Source organism: Motacilla alba, chromosome 5, assembly GCF_015832195.1.
Source record: "Motacilla alba alba isolate MOTALB_02 chromosome 5, Motacilla_alba_V1.0_pri, whole genome shotgun sequence".
Lineage (NCBI taxonomy): Eukaryota > Metazoa > Chordata > Aves > Passeriformes > Motacillidae > Motacilla > Motacilla alba.
Window position 1 is genome coordinate 14084593 of NC_052020.1, and position 16371 is coordinate 14100963.

At 47.2% G+C, this 16371-nt stretch overlaps 1 long non-coding RNA gene across 1 annotated transcript in view; it reads right to left on the bottom strand.

Annotated features, from left to right (window-relative positions):
• The window catches only part of LOC119701920, a 41478-nt gene that overhangs the window by 22138 nt on the left and 2969 nt on the right, over positions 1-16371 (bottom strand). The window contains exon 4 of the long non-coding RNA XR_005257208.1: positions 16103-16273. This is a non-coding gene — a long non-coding RNA (uncharacterized LOC119701920). The remainder of the gene's footprint in view (positions 1-16102; positions 16274-16371) is intronic.

Below are 16371 nucleotides of genomic sequence, written 5' to 3' on the forward strand. Positions count from 1 at the left end.
GTAACTCGCTTATCTGTCCCTTGGTGCTGATAGGTCAGCAGCAAAAGGGTTACAGTATAATTATTGTCAAATTGTTCCATTTTCAGGACTCTGCACCATTACTAGTTCTGGTGTCCCTCTGTTCCCTGTCATACAAAAGCCACTTTAAGTCTCCAGGGATTAGTACTCTGCTTGTTCCATGTATTGATGCAGCAGCTGCTGGTTCAGGAGAGCTGCACAGGAGCTTTGTCAGTCACTCTAATCCAAGGTTTGCCAGTAATGGAGAAAGGATAATGCAGATACCAGCCTGTGCATTTCAGCAGATGAAGATATTTAGATGCACCACAAAAAGGGCTGGGCTAATTCTCTCCCAAAAGCTTTCCCCAGTCAGGGACAGGAGGTGACAGCCTTCCATTGCAGCCATCCTACCGGTAGCTTCTTACATGCTCACAGGGTAGCTCTCAAGACCCTCATCTGCAGCTTCCTAACGTGGCAAAGATCTCACCAAGGCCCTGTTGTGCCTTTCCAGATGGATGAGTTTCTCCACCACACTCTGCTTAAGATGCTTTTTTTAAAGCCACAACTATTTTCCCTTACTTATGCTGTAAGTACATCCTTACAACTTCTAGGAGGTGGTATCAGCTGGAAAGCTTTCCTTATCCTTGTCCAAACTCCTATGGAACAGCTGCTTTATCCAGAAAGTCACTTTAATAAACAGGGAAGGTAACAATGAGAAAGATTAAGACCCAGTTTTCCATTATCCATCCTGTTTCCCTTTCTTAAGGGAAGAGCCTGCCCAAGCACCCCTGTGGCTTAGGAGCCTTTGTATTGGAAGAGTTTCAGTGTGAGCCATTATATTCTCGACTTGTTTCCGTGCTCTCCCTGCAGCAAGAACTAGAGCTCAATCCAAATGGGACACAGCAAGTTTTTGAATAGCAATCGGACATCACTGGTGGTCTAACACTGATCCCAGGATACGTGTTCCTACAGCAGAGCTCAAAAGCCTGGGGAGCCACAAGATTACCTAACCTGATCTCCCACACGTTTTTCAGGCTACTGCATTTCCTCTCAGCTCTCTGAGCACATTATCTCCCCAAAAGATAGCCAAGCCCTTGTCTATCTTGTAATCTCCCTTGCCCTGCTGACAGCAGGGGAGTTTGTTTACATCCTAGATGGAAGGTGCTCTGTGAGGGCCCTTTTGGGGTGGAAGGGACCAGACCCAGAGGTGCAAGATGCAGCCAGCACAGCTGACCTGGCTGAAGGAACCAGAGGCCAGCCACCCCCTGGGCACTCCTGTGCCCAGCCCTGGGCAGTAAGCGCCCCACAGACCCCTGGTACCCTCAGTGAGGGAGCTCGGTACACTTGCACCCTGCTCCCCCCAGCCCACGCTGTGCCAGCTCTCCTTTGTGCTGCTCTTCAGGCAGCTTTGGGCTCACAGCCGGGTGGCAGAGTGCCACCACAGTGATGGGAAAAGTGCCTTCAGGAATGCACCCGAGGTTGGGCTCCTTGCTGGCACTTACACATGCTCTCAGCTGCTGTTTCCCCCCATGAACACTTCCATCCCCTCCTGACAGCCCTCTGGTCATCCTCTCTCCATAAAAGTCCCTTCATTGTGGAAAAGCCAAACTACTGCAGTAGTTCAGGTGTCAGCATATCCCCAAGGAAAACAATGTTCTGGACTTAGACCCTGTCCTTCATGCATGCTAAGATCCTGTTGCTTCATTATCTCACTTACAGCTCTTACAAACCAAAAGTTAAATCTGAATCTGCTGAAGGCAGCTTTCCCCCAAATACCCAATAAACCTGGACACAGTTTTGTTCTCTAGAGCATCACCTTCCACACTCCTAAGTCCACTCACAGGCACAAGCTGACAAACCATCACTTTATTAGAATTCCTGCACCCAGCAGAAGCAGCCTCAAGCACTGCTAACACCCCCACTGCCTTGTACCACCCTCAAGCGAGCTGCTGCCCTGTGTGCTCACCCACAGCCCATCACCTCTTTGGCACAATGCTGTCTCCACCACACTTGGGCACCATGGCCAAGCATCTCACAGCCTGAGAATCCCAGATCCCTTCCGTGTAACCTCCCCAGGACTTTGCTGCCAACACAATCCATGTGCACCCACAGCTCTGCACTTCATCCTCTAAACTCTAAGCCTTGTCTGCAGCATCTCAACAGGACCCCGACTGCAAGTTCAAGAGAAAAGAGGGAAGCATTGGAGCATACCCAAGCTAAAGCTTCTGCTAAAAAGACAAGACTCAAAAACTTTGGGAATCAGCCACAGGTGACAAGACTTTCTGGGGCAGAGGCTGCCTCTCTCCAGGGACTGCACAGGGAGTGTTGGCCTCAGGTGGGAATTCCTTCCTCCTTGACCTCACCTTCAGCCTCTCCACCTGCAGCTGATCCAGATAAAACAGCATTGACAGGAACTTTGTCATACAGCGTGTCCCATGATGGCAATTGACAGTGCCAATTCAACAGCCCCACGACAGCCACTTCCCCATAAGCACTCCCTCCATTTCTACCTTTGCCCAACTGCAGATAGTGTGTTAAGGAAATGAATGCCGAGCTATAAAGCCACGTGGTCCCTAAGTGACAATCCCTGAGCCTGGGCACGGCTCCCTCCACTCCGGTCACGAGCTGATCACGAAGGGAACCAGCAGCAGCAGCGAGGGACTCGGAGCAAGGCTGGCATCAGTGTTCTGCCCTGCCAGGTGTGACTCAGCAGGACAAAGACTGCTGGGCCAGAAGCAGGCAGCAGGTATCTCTGCTGGTAAGCACCTGCCACCCTGTTTGCAAAACCAGGCCACATGAAGCACATCACTGTGCAAAATGCTTCAGCGTGCTATGGGACCACGGGAGACAGGTCTCTATACAGAGACATTACGTCACCAAAACCAGAATGTTTCCTTTTGCCCTGCAGCGCTCAGGAAATTGCACCCTCACGGTCCTTCTGCCTCCCTTACCCTTCAGGCAAAGCTCCCAAACTGGTTTGTGCTGTTTTACAGCAGGCAGCGGAATGTTTCTTTAGGGACCTCAGTCTTGGGTGAGGATTCTGGGTGCTGCAGCAATGGAACAGCCTTTCTCCCTGGGCACTCCCCTGGGCACGGCTCCTCACCTTGCCTTAACAAAAGCAAACACAGACAACAGCCCAAAGACAAACACAGGGGTTACTGTTCGGTTTTGTGACTACCATTCTCAGGTGATAACCACGACTTTATGCTGAGCAAGCACCAGCACTCCACTGTGGTAAACCAGAACCAGTGCCAGAGCTGTGATCCAATCCTTAAGCAGGGTCCTATTCAGCTGAAGTATTCAGGATCTCTAACAAGGGATTGAAGATGAATTTTTCCACAGGGAGGCAGGAAATCCCTCCTCATCATACTCCCTTCCAGGAAGCCCTTCATACCACAACTTCTAGATTTCACCTCACAAGACTGGCAACCCTTTTAGTTCTAGAAAAGGGGATGATCCCAGATCTCAGCCAGGCCCAGGCATTCCCATTTGGAAAGCAGAGATTGTCAGCAGTTTCATTGGTGCTGATCACTCTCTCATGAGAGGAGACTGATGAGAGCAGCTTTGAACCTCATTTCCCAGCCATACCACTGACAAGCTGGTTCTGTGCCACACACCTTCATATCAAAGCACATGAGGGGGCAGAAAAGAAACCAGCCCACAAAAAAGCAGTGTCCATTTCCATACCAGCCCCAAATTCAGTGGTGCCAGCCATTGCCAGGCTCTGCTCAGATAAGTATCGTGACAGACAGCTAGGTAGGGACATCTCACTCTCAGGGAAATGGCTGCTCTGTATCCTCTCTGCTCCCCTCCTCACCCATGGCCGCATAGCTGGCAGAGCCCAGCCTTGATCCCTAATCCCCCACCCCTGTTTAGTGTGGGCAGCCTGGTTTCTGGGGCCACAGACATGCTCTGAACCCCTCCCTGAGAGCTCCCTGTCATGCCCAAGCTGGATGAGAGCTGGGACAAAGCACTGCCAATCCCCAGACTCCGTATCTGGAGACAGAGAAGAAAGAGCAAGTTTTCCTGCCACCTGAGATGGAAGCAGAGGTGCCCTAAAGGCACAGCCCAGTCTCCATGGGGGTCAGCGACTGTTTCAGTACCCTTGGAGACCAGCCAGAAGAAACGTCTCAGTGTGGAGAGCTGCTTCTGGGGAAGTTACACTACACCACAGCATCCTAGTGCAAATCAGGGCCCTGTGCCCTGCAGCTGTGCCCTGTACCCACACAGAGAATGCCACAGGCCTGTGGAGCTCTGTCCTACATTCAGAAACAGCAGATTCCTAGGGAGACAGCAGGGAAGGGTGAGCAATGCTGACCTGGCACACAGACCCTGCCTGGGTGCAGCCGGAGCTGTCACAGACACTCACAAACACAGCCCCCACTCCTGGGAGTGTGTGTGCACTGGGACACAGAAAAGCACCTTCTGCAGCCTCTTATCACTTCAGACTTGGCTCAGTGCTCTCCTCCAGACACAGCTGGCATCAGGCAGCCAGAACCAGGTCCCTGCCAGCAGGCATGAGGGCTCTACCTCGTCCTTTTGTGCCAAGAGATTTTTGTCCACAGAAGGGTTCAATGTGTCAGTGTCAACAGCCGTAAACCCGACTGTGCCCAGGAGATCCTGTGTTGGAAGAAGTATTGGATAGAGAAGCTGTACTTTTCAATCCAGGGGCTGATTTTCTGCCAGCTGGGTTCAGTCCATGGCTAATCTGCATCTCCCAGGAAAGGAGGAGTATAAAAATTCATGTCTAGAACTACCCAATGCTTTTTCCACTACAGGAAAACCCACAGACATGAGTGAGAAAAAGCTCAGAAAGACGAGCAGAAAGCAGCGTTGTTTCTGCCCTAGTTAGACTCCTAGTTAATCCTACAGGGCTCAGCACAGCCCTGCCCAGAACCCTTCCATTCGAACGCCGACATTTCGTTCCCTGCCGGATCGCCTCTCCCTTGCAGCCCTGACTCACGGCCGTGGCTTCCCTTTATGCAACACAGCTCCATTTCCTGCGCAGCCGGCGGTGCCCGGTGCCAGCAGGAGCCGCGGGTGCCAGGCTACAGCCGGCCTGCCAGGGAGGCACCCCTCCTGCCCCGGCACCGCGCTGCTGCCTCAGCTCATCGCATTGTTCCAGTATTACTGTCCCCCGAACATCACCCACACCTCCCTTTGGAGTGATAAATATCGAGCTCTCCACGATCAGAATCTGATGCTATAATTAGACGGCCCTACAGCACTCACTGCTGTGTTACACAACACCGCTCCGAGCTCCTGGGCACCGGGTGAAGCTACATTTGCATTTTAATCGCATCGCAGACAAACTCTTAAAGCAAAATCTCCCGAGTGGCCGTGGTGACTGAGCTTTGGTTCAGATGACGAGGCGGTCTGCAAGCACTGCAGGTTTCTGGGTCTAAAACTAAACCAGAGGTGAACTCCAGTCAGCAGCGGGTGTCAGTCCACAGGACAAGACTGGAATTTGCCCGAAGTAAAACCTCCAGCACACATACAAAGAGGATGTCAAGCCCTTGCTATCAACTGTTTGCTCAATGTCCAGCCCCCTTTATGGCACACCGTTGTTGATGCAGACACAGCTGCTCGCAGTTCCATGCAAATCTCACTACCAAGGCACTGCTGCTCGACCAAGAAATGGCTTTGATTCATTTAAAGGTTAATCTCAAAAGCCAGGCTCCAAACTCCAAGGCTTCACAGCTCTATCACATTTCTGTTTTCTCTTCCCCGCAGCAGCGGGGCAAGTTCCTGCCCAAACTTTTTCCTACAGCTGCACCAGGAAGCACCGGTCTAGCTGCACTAACTCATGCTAATAAATCAGATAAGTAGTTCGTGTTACTCACTTTCAGCTGACTGACACGGTGATAGCTCTGTCACTTTTAAAGGGCTGGGTGAACTGCCCTGCTGCAGCAGTGTGTGCCTTGCAGGAGCACCACACATCCTGATGCAGCATGAGCCATATGGCATCTCCAGAGGGCAGCGCTGTCAGCCAGAGCCCCAGGCTCTGTCTGCAGCTCCCCCAGCTACCTGGTGCAATTTATAAGCAAGTATTTGTGCATCTAACTCCCACCGGATGCAGAAGGATTAAAATTCTTACTGGAACTTTAAAAATCCGACCCTGGGCCATCCCTGCTGACACTGCTTGGCAGGAGGGCAGCTGGGCAACACAGGGCCCAAACCTTGGCATTTGCAAACACAGCCTGTTTTGGAATCTGCATCTGCCAAACAACAGCATGAGGGGGAAAAAAATGATCAGGGACAACCTTTAGGATCTGTCATTTCCCAAGGTGACCACCAGCTGTTAAGAATATTTATGTAATCAAAAAGTCAGCAGCAGTGGTGAAAGCCCTTCAGCTGACCCTAGTCAGCATCGAATGTAAATGGGTATGTAAAGAAAAGACCATTACCTAATTCAACCTAAAAGACCATTCTCCCAAACCCAAGTTTCCTGCATCATCTGCAAGATGTGATCTAAATAATTCAAAACTTCACTGGATCTAGGTCACAGACAGAGGTTTGTTTTTCAGCAAGATGTCCCGGAGGAATTGGCTATTTTGTTTAAATTGTTCCTGACTTCCAACAACATATATAAGGATACCTAGAAGCAGACTGAGTGGATGAGAAGTAGACTAACTTCAGCTCATGAAAGCTGGGTTCTTTTCACTCTAGGGGAAGATAAAACCATGGATTGCATCAGAGTCTGAGGCTGCTGAGGGTCCACAGGTTAATTGCAAGAGATGTGCAAACATTCTCAGGTCAAACAAGCTTGTCTTCTGTGTGCAAAGATCCACATACACATCTCCAAGGGTCTCCAAATGACAGTGGCTAAAAACTCATCTAAGGAGAAGAGAAACCAATTTCAGCTCTTCCCAAGGAAGAATTCATGGAATTACTTCTCTTGGTTGATTATGGAAAGAACCCTGGTGGAAGTGCCACAGCTACCTGAACAAAAAGCATCTCCCAGGCCAGCCCTCAGGCTCTTTTTAGGTGCATACAGTTTACAGAAGGGTTGCAAAGGCAAATCTTTAACCCTGAAGTATTTTCTCCATCTGTGGAAACACTACATCAAGCAGTCCAGAGTCCAGTGGTTGACCTTACTTTTGGGTATGTTGGTTTTTTCCTCCCCATTACTTGCACGTAATAATGGCAAGTTACATAAAGTCAGGAAATGGACCAGCACAAAGTTCAAACTAATTTTCATATTAAAGGCCTTGCACAACTATTTTTACAGCAGGCCTTTAATGACATCTTTAGTCCAGTTACAAGGTTGAGATTACAGGCATTTTCAGGTAACTTGGGCAGGCTATCAATACTTGCTGGGAAACATGTTTTGTTTCTTGTATTTCTTTGTCAGAAGGAGATAGCAGTGATTATACTCATTTCAGAGACGCTAGATGTTACATCCTCCCTCAAAAGGACAGAAATCATAGGGAAAGAAATTTGTTTCCACTTGACACATAGAGTTTCTCAGATCTGCTTTATCACAGGCAAGCTTTATAAGTACTATTATAAGTACTAGACATGAACAAACTATTTAGCACATTGGCCAATATTAAACATCTACCAACTTGATCACACACCCACATTCAAGATTTTATATGAAATAAAGAGCTTATCCGTCTGCTTGAGGTTTCCAGACAGATTAAGTCAATCTGGGGACAATAAACTTCAGAGAAACTGTGCCACAGCTTAGAAAGGCTGTATCTAAAGGAAGTACTGTCCAGACATGAAGTATTCAATTTCCAATAACCTGATCTCTGCAGGACACATGAAAGGGCACGTAAGAACTGACATGTTAATATATGGTACATTTTAAAATCCCAACATTCTCTTCCACACTCTCCAAATTCCATGTCATGTGCTCAGCAGAACAGCACGGCAATGATGAGAAATTTCAGATTAAAATAATTATATTTTTATTTGCTAAGGACCTCCAGCTCTATGGATCTTATGAAGAACTCTGTGGATCAAATTCATCCCCTGCTATTGTATCAATGTTCCTAAAGATTTATATATTTTTTTAGTGCCCTGACTTTAATAGATGTTTTGCACCAGTATTTTCTGCAAAATCAGACCTTCATTGCATTAGATACCTAATGCAATGTGGAAGTTTTTAAGTGGTTAAAAACTTCACTGTTTGGAAACAGAAACAAGTATAGCCACAGACCCTAGCAAATTCACTATCGGCAAGATAATGATTTCTTCATCTCTAAACTTCCTATTTCTTTCTCTCCTAGAACTAGATCATACGAGGAGAGCTTTGAACTTTAGAGAGTTGATTTTTCTTTTTGTTCAACCTATTTCACAACCTCCACTACTTGCACAGCTCTATTAAGCAATTACCTTGTGATTTGATTGGTGTGCACACCACAAACCATGTATTTGTAACACACTGCTCCCTGGGACATGCAGCCACATCCATGGGCTCCAGCAGAAATCAAACAATGGGGCCACTGTTCCAGCCCTGCCTCTTGGCTCACCCTCCCAGTGCAGGTTTTTTCCTCTCTGCTCCCTTCCAGGGCTACCCAGGCTGAGCCACTGCTGCAGCTTTCCTTACAGCTCCGCTTTCCGGAGTCCTGGACTTGGTGAACAAACAAACAGTTCCCCACTCATAAAAAAGATTCTCGGAAACAGAAATTCAGGTTTTAGAAGACATAAAGGCAATTAGAAGCACAACGGGTGGTAAATTCTGATTTGTTAAGGAAGTCACGTAATTCTATGAGCCTAGTGGGGGAGGTAGGGGGGAAAAGGAGATTTGGGTATATATTTGTGCAACCGAGACCCTTTTACCTGTCAGTATCAAAGAGGAGTAGAAAAAGCCTAGAAAATTTATGAGATGTGCTCTTTGGATCATGCTGTAGCTCAGCCAGGTGCAACCCAGCCCCCTGCGTGTTTGGGTGAGCCTGCCACGCTGCGCCCATCCTCCTCCTGCCTGCACACAGCCAGCAGCTCCCGGAGCTGGCCAGCCCCGCAGCTCTGGGAATGCCAACCATCTGCTCCAGCAGCCCTCCCACGCACAGGCTGCCGAGGCAGCCTCCTGCCCGCTGCCGATCCATCCAAAACGCTCAAGGTGGATCAGCGCTTTCCCCTCGCTCCGTGCTGCTCCTGCGGCCGGGGATGCTGCATCCTGCTGCAGTGAAACCAGCCTGCAGCACCGCGCCCCAGTGTCTCCACAGAGCTGGAAAAAGGATGCACAGAGGATGCCCAAGCACAGCAAAGCCACCAGAGCTGGTGGCTGGTCCTGCAGCAGTGAGCAACCAGCCCATGGCCATTGAAGCATCAACAAGAGCCCAGCACACGCTGCTGGGATGTCCATCCAGCTCGAAGGCACTTCTGTCCCTGCCACAGCGCAGGGCTGCTGTGCCTTCCTTTCAGCACAGCCCTCTGCTGCCAAGGAATAGCTTCTGGAGGTTCATTTCCTGCCTGTCTCCATTCTTGCAGGGTCTGTGGCCACCCAGTTGGTGCTGCTCTGTGCTGGGGAACATGTGGAATCATGAGAACACGTTACAGCTCCGGGATTTACTGGCTCAGGTTTGCATCTGCCAATGTTTATGCTTTGGCAAGAACGCCTTAGAGCACTCACCTGGTTTAGAGCTACAGAAATGTTACTGATACATGCTGTGAACAAGGAGAGGTGCTAAAAACCTCCTCTAATAATCCGTGTCTCTCATGTCTCTCAAAGAAACAGTGCACTGTGATCCAAGCAAAGAAGCCAGAACCCAGAACTGTGGAAAAATCACGCTATGAAAAGTCAGTGTACATAAAGGAGACAGAGGAATCCTGTGACTTCATCCCAATGAAAGGATAACTCCGCTGGGGCATATTCCCATGGGGTTTCTCTCACAATGCTTTGGAGGACACAGCCTCCTTTTATCCTAAACTCCTGGCCGCCTCTTGCTCTCTTCCTTACCCTGCTGGCTGAGGCACTAGGAAGGTATGGCCTTCCCGAGCTGTCTACCATATATCCCCCCTTGAACATGTCATTTTCCCTCAAAGATCAGAAACTCAGGCTTGTGCAGACCCATTTGTCTGTTTCAGGAGTCTGTAACAAAGGCTTCAAATTGGCAGAGACATTAAAACTCATTTCAAAGACTAACACCCATACCCTCACCCATCCAATTGTTTGTAGAGACATTAGCACACATGTTTTCTTATCAAAATTGAATTAGGCAATGTTTGTGTGGCATGGCACTTCCTGGCACAAGTGAAATGCAAGCATGGTCTGATATTCAGGTGATGCTGAGCCAGGACCAGAGGGTTATATATAACTCCTTGAAGCTTTGTCATTTGGTCTAGAAAGGCTTGGCTTTGAGCTTTTGGATAAATTCACCTCAAGACATAGAATGCACATACAGACCTGCAGCTCTACATCCTTCTGAATTGTCTGCCACAGTCCCAAAACCACTCAAGTCACTGCATGTAATTCTTCCATCAAGATTTACCTGGTTCTCCTAAGGCTAATCAGACCCAGGCTTCAGAATAACCAATTTTGCACATTCTTGGAACAGTTTCAGCTGCAAGCTTTGGGTTTTGACACTGGGCACAGAAGAGCTTTGGACCACAGTCTCCCAGTTAAGAGAGCAGATAAGAGCATTTCTAAGGCACAAACCCATATGAAGAACTATCTTAATCATAGCACACTCACAGCTAAACTCCAGGACTTCCAGACTAAGAGGAAACTTAGATTCACTAGGAGAGAGGTCAGCAGTGCCCTCTGTGTCTGTGCTGGCTCCCTGCTTATCACAGCTGCATTTTACTTCGGCGGGTCCATCTGTGCTATTTTCTTGTGGCTTGCAGCCACATGCCCGAGGGGATAAGTGCAGCAAGAATGAAAGACTGTGTGACAGCCCAGAAGCAAGCAGCACACTCTGCCTCCCCTGGATTAACCACCTGCACTTGAGGCTAATGGCAGGCAGCCCGAGCTCTGCAGGAACATCAGCTACTCCCCCCCAGGAGTTCTCAGCTGAAACCGGCTTTGGGTGGGTGCTGGCAAAGGGAGCTCTTGGCCACAGAGACCACCAGTGCCTCCAGGCTGAACACAGGCAGACAGGTTCCCCTTCACTGTCCTTTGGCACACGGCCTGGGATGTGAGACCATGCATGTCAGCAAGTGTGATAGGGCACAGAGACATGCCACACCTGAAGGCATCCTGATGGGAGCCTGGGAACCCTGTCAGAGTGAGGCTTCCATTTCCGAAGCATTCTCTACCCCCTCTTGCTTCCTGCATGCCCTTCTCCTCCTTCCCTTCCTCCAGCATGCAGCAACATTGCATTCTGCATGCTCCCCAAGAGAAATAGGGCAAACATAACCTGATTAACCAGGAGGATTTGGGCAGGAAGGGGCGGGGGAGGAGATTAATACTCAGAGCACGACAGAGCCTTTCCCTCTCACATTAGCCCTCGCCTATTCAATAATTAACGTGCTCTGCGGTGACTCCGACTTTGGGATTTGCTACAAAAGCTTCTCGTAAACTCTGTCTCAGCATGCAGACATCAGACCAAAGAGAACACTCAGTCTGACAAGCTGAAATTTCTTCCAGGCTCAGTCAGAAGCTTAAAACCACTTGGATGTGAGCCTCTGGGTCCATTTTCAAACATAAGGGTCCCTCTTGCTGCTGTTCACCCACAGAGGAGACCGAATCCAGCCTTTATTTGGCCGCTCTGTCTCTGAACCATGGTTTAGAGGTCAATGCAGGCTTTCTCCAATTCATGTACAAAACAAACTCCAAGGCTGACAGCGCCCCATGAACATAGGAACATATCACACAGGCTCTGGCTGCCCTCCAAGCCTATCCTGATGTTCTATTTTCTTTTCATCCCTTCTTTCTTGCATTCCTTAAGGCATATAGATGTTTCAGGATGGAAAAGTAAAGCTACCCACATGCAGAAAAGATGCCTTCCCTGACCTTCCAAGGAGCTATTTTTGGCTGCTCTTATGTGCCTAAGAACACTGACAGGCGTCATGCACCGAACCAAATGCCCCTCAGTAACTTCTGCCTAGGAGATATGAAACATTGCAGAGATTTTTTTTTTTTAATTTTAATTCTCTCCATAACCTAACACACTACTGACTCTAAATCTCCAGATGTTGTTTGCAAAGGAGCACATTTTAAAAGGAAGCTTTAGATTATTACCAAAGAATGCATGCTCAACATTACACCTAAACATACAAACAGAACACTAAAGACATATCCTTAATTCAGAATTTTCCAAAATTTATGGAATACCATAGCCTTGAACTGACTTCACTTTTCAAGTCCAAACCTGGAGAAGAAGAAGCTCCAAAAGTTTCAGATTGAAACAGATTTCTTTTCAAAATGTGTACCCCCAAAGAATTTATGAGATCCAAAAATAAGGAACGCTGGGTTAGCAGCCAAACACAGGCACAGAATGATACTCCATAAAGAAAGCAACAGTCCTGGTTCCATCTGTCAGAGCACATGAATACATCACATCACATCCCAGCAGCCAGAAACCTGGCCTCTGGTCTGCCCTGTGTCTCTCAAATTCTAATGCTGACATTTTTGCAAAGTGGCACTGCCCAGGCTGCAAACATTTCAGTCCAGAGGCTGAGAGTAAAGGATGGGCAAGCCCCACTGCCTCAGCAGCTGCCCAAATGCTCCTCATGAGGCAGGGAGTTAATGCTGACCCAGGCACAGCCCTGTTGGCACTCCAGACACTGCTTGCCCTCACACAGTGAGCAAAAGATAAAGCATGCAGCTATCTTTTCCCTTCTGACATCACGGCATTAAATATCACACAAACACACAGCCTATAGGAAGCATAAAGCAGAAATGCTGTACAACTAGCAAAAAAGATGTGGAGAATATATAGGGAGTGAACTGTTCAGGAGACCAGCCTCCAGAAATCCAGCTCTGTGCACACACACACACAGAGAACACATGATACTGTCTCTCAGCATCTCACATTTGCATCACATGGCATCTTTTAAAGGGCTCCTGAACTGAGATACTGCCTCTTAAGGCCAGAACTGCATAAGGTTTAGGGATAAAACTGATTTTGCATAGAGCCATGAGAAAAACAACACAGGGTTGAGGTGGTCAGTGAGAAATGCTTGTACCTTGCACTTAGGACACAGGCATGCTGCTCCTCTTAGCATAGGGCCCAACTTAGAGAGCCACGAGGCTCTGTAATACCAGGATTTCCCCACAGGAGCTAAAAGTCATGCTTTCTCTCTTCCTCCCCTTGGTTATATTCTCCTCCTTAAACGAGACTCACCACAGTTTGCAAAACAATGAGGTCGTGCCCTGCAAATGTTTGCTAAACATTTGTGCAATTTCATCCAAATACAGGCACAGAGGGAACACAAGTCAGAAATGCCACACTTAGCATGGCATTGTGAAAACGATTCATTGGCAGTCCATAGGTAAGCAGCAATCTTTCATTTTCTATTTAAAACTTGAGTATAAATAAAACCCCTGAATTAATCAATGGAGATAAGGGTTGGTATTTGTGTAATATTCTTGGAAAACACAGCATGCCAAGTCAAGAACCATATTTGGCAATTGTTCTGCTTTACCACTTTCACCCCCCTGGTTCATTCTGCCTCTTTAGCTGATGAGCTCTCTCTGCTGTGGGCCTCTACTGCAAAGCTGTGCTCCCAACAGAGATGGTCAGCTTGGTGCCTGCCTGAAGTGTACTCATGATCTCACTACAGCTACATAATCAAGCTGGGCCAAAAGACCATTGCCCTGTAGCAATTGAGGCTGCACCTCTCTCTCCCCATCTTCATTTCTCCTTGGAATCACTGCCATAGTTCAGACCTTTGGTACTGAATCATGGTGCAACATACCATGCTTCGATTAAGAAACACAGGCACTTAAAATTAAAAAGGTGTGGAAGGAAATTTGGACTATAAAGCAACTCTTTCCTGGAAAGGATAAGAAATCACTCTCCCCTTCCTGACAAGCCACACTTTGAACATACATATAACAACAGGGCACTGCTGGCAGCACACAGGATATAAATGGCATTTAAAACTCTGCCTGGTAACCTCTCAGGACAGCACCTGCATGTCACAGTCATGGCTTTTGCCAAGGGCTCTGTATCCACCTACAGAGCTGCAAACAGCTGCCACCACCACAGAACCAAAATATTTAAAAGAATACCTTGTGCAGAAACAGTGAATCTATTTTTCCCCTCTGAGAAGAGCAGAAGAGTTGAGATCTGCAACAGAAGCCAACATCACCCCTCAGGCCTGCTACCCTTGGGCTCAGCCAGCCCAGCTGCAGCTCCTTAAGGAGCCTCAGGGATGGCCCAAGAGTGGGAACCAAAATGAAAGCACCTGGTTGCCTTTCTCCATTCTATTGCTGCATCTGTTGAACTGCAAGTTAAACTTCATCTTCTTCCTCCAAGGAAGGGATAATCATTTATTGTATAGGTTCCTCTACCAAGTCTGTGTGTCTGTAATGCTGAGAAGCTTCCTGCAGTGGTTGGTATGGCCCAGCAACTTCTTCCTGGTAGGAGGCTGACTTTTCAGCAATGTAACTTGGAGTTCTGATAAACAGAAATTAAAGTTTGGACACAAACTTTTCGATTTTTGGTTGGGAGAGAATGCATAAACTGCTTTCACACAGAGCATCAACCAGATATATAACATCTGAAATGCTGGAAAAGTGTCTCTGTCCAAAAGGGAGGCAGTATTATGTAGTTAAGTGCATGTCACTTATCAGAGCATCCCATTTCCTGCAGTTCCTAAGTAAATGAGTAAGATTCCAGAGTTGCATCAAGAGAATGGGTTTGGCTTGGAATCCTGCACGGTGACTCATGCTTTCATGAATAAATTCATTTCCTTAGAGAAACAAGACAAAATCACGTGTTCTACTTAGTCCAGCTACCTAGAGTGTTGATTTAGGAAGCTATTGCAAAAAAATACAGTTTTATCTATCTTTATATTGGATTCATAATTCACTGCAGCTGTACTTGCAAACATAATCAACTTCTTACAGGGAAAAGAAAAACTGGTATAACTTGGAAGTTCTGGGTATTGAAAGATGTCAGCTAGAATGTAGTTTGCAATCAAACCAAACAGCTAAAAAAAAAAACATTGTGGAAGTCTGGGTGTTCCAGAAATTGACTCTTACTTACACAGCTCTCCATATTTATTCCCCTCCTGCACATATTTAAAAATAGGTTGCAGAGACATAGAGCCGTAAACACCAGGAAATGAGAATTGCATCAGCTAGCCCCTCCCCTTCCCCACAATGACAGTGCAAAGAAAACGGGCGTGAAGCAGCAAAAGCCCTGGATCTCTGTAACACCAGCATCCTTAGATGTGCATGGAGGCAGCCAAGGAGAGGCACCCAGAGGTGTATGGATCATGGCTAATCAGTTTTGTGCAGAGATACTTGTTAGTGCAAGCCAGGATGAAACTCATCTTTCAGCTTTTAGTTTTCTTAGGGCATCAGTTCCACTTTGGAGTCTGGGCCTGTCTAGTTCAGGAAAATACCATCCATCAATTTCATGCTGCTTTATAAAGCTGAAATGTTTCATAATTAACAAATCTCTTCAGTACCACCATCAGGTTGGTAGATAAAACACCTTCACATTTTACAAAGGAGAAATGAAGCCATTAAAGCTGGAGGAAATTGTTCAGGTCTCAGAATAAATCAAAGGGAAAGACAGGACTGGAACATGATGTAGCTATGTGTAGTGCCAGGTTCCCTCACACACTGACACCATATGAAAGCAGAGCCCTTGATGATGTCAGAGCAAAGGCAGGACTGATCATAAATGGAATAGCCCCCAGGATTTTTAAGGGCAAATTAAACCTCATGTGTCAGGTAGAAATGCCACTGATCTTTCTAGGGCTGGTCAGCATCCCCAGCAGCTTTGGGTTACTGAAAACTTCCCAGCTGAGCTGAAGTCCACTCAGCAAACCTGCAGGTCCTGGTTTGGTGTCCCTTTTCACCCCTGCAGCACCATCAGATTTGACTCAGTCTGTTATGGGTCAGGACCTGAGCAAATGCAGAGAGCAGAAATTAAATGTCACTGTGTAAAACTTCTTGTATACTAGCAAAATGGAGAGAAATTTACTAACATTTTGTGTTTTACTGAAAATAGCAAAATGTACACATTGAACTCACCTTGTATAACTGTCTCTGAACTTTATTTTTGTGACAATGGTCTAATGGTATCTCATAGTTTGAAGGCAAGCACGTTGCTTAATAAGAATGTGGCATTTGTTTCCATCTGTTATCACTCAGATCCTGATCAAATGCCACCTGAGGCCAGTGGAAAGGTTCTGCATTTAACTCCTACAATAAAAATATTAATGTTTTTACATTCAGCAACTTCTATTACTTTATTATTCATGTTTAATCTATGAAAACTAATATGAAAAGGAGGGCAAGCA